The following is a 1,132-nucleotide window of genomic DNA, read 5'->3' as shown; positions in this document are numbered from 1 at the left end:
CCGTTTGCAGCCCCATCCACCAGCAATAGCACTGGCGATCTCTCGCTATCCTGATCACCCATACACCACAAGCGGGCCCGCCGTGACCCTATGGCATCGATCTTGCGCCCTCATACGCGAAACGAACTGCGTGGTTGTTTGTGTCCAAAGATACCTTCGGTCAGCAGTAGATTGGCCAGGGAAGAGCTCGGACTGGCTCTTCCGTCGCCCACTCACATCCTGACCCTTGGCGACTCGGCCGCGGAAGCGGCCGAAGCTAAGGAAGGTGGAGGGATATTTAATTCCAACCTCTCAACCGCAGAGGATGGAGCGGAAGAAGCCGCCGATAACTGTACCAACAAGGGCGGGGCTGAACAAGCCACGCAGCCCAAGGCACACCTCGGGGCGGTTGGAACGGATAAACCCGAAGACACCGCCGCCCCTGAGGAGGACCCCAACGCCTGGCAGGAGGATGTCCACGTCGGTGCCGAGGACGACGAGGTACGCTCGGAGATCCTCGAGGCACTGTCTGAATTTAAGGACATGTGGACCGGCCGGCTGGGAAAATCGGGGCCACGAAGCACCGGATTGAGCTCAAGGCCGGTGCTCGCCCGATTTACCAGGCGCCTTACCGCGCTGGACCAACCGCACGGGAAAAAGAGAAAACGGAGATCGACCGCATGCTCCGGGCAGGGGTAATCGAACCCGCCATGGCTGAATGGGCAAGCCCCGTGGTATTCGTCCCTAAAAAGGATGGTACCATGCGGTTCTGTGTCGACTACAGAAAGCTCAACGCAGTCACCGTTCGGGATTCCTACCCGTTGCCGAGGATGGACGAGTGCATCGATTCCCTCGGCGACGCTACTGTCTTTACCACGCTGGGTTGCAACAGCGGGTATTGGCAAGTAGAAATCGCCAAGGAAGACCGCGACAAGACGACGTTCGCGTCGCACTACGAGTTGTACCGATTCCTCCGCATGCCGTTCGGTTTGAAAAACGCCCCCGCTACCTTTCAGCGGGCCGTCGACATTATACTGTCGCGGGTAAAATGGGAAACCGCACTGGTCTACTTGGATGATGTTTTCATCTACTCCAAGACCGTACCGGAACACTTCACGCACGTTCGCGAGGTTCTACGCCTACTGCGAGACGC

Source organism: Chondrus crispus, genomic scaffold, assembly GCF_000350225.1.
Source record: "Chondrus crispus Stackhouse genomic scaffold, scaffold_484, whole genome shotgun sequence".
Lineage (NCBI taxonomy): Eukaryota > Rhodophyta > Florideophyceae > Gigartinales > Gigartinaceae > Chondrus > Chondrus crispus.
This window is presented reverse-complemented; position numbering follows the sequence as displayed.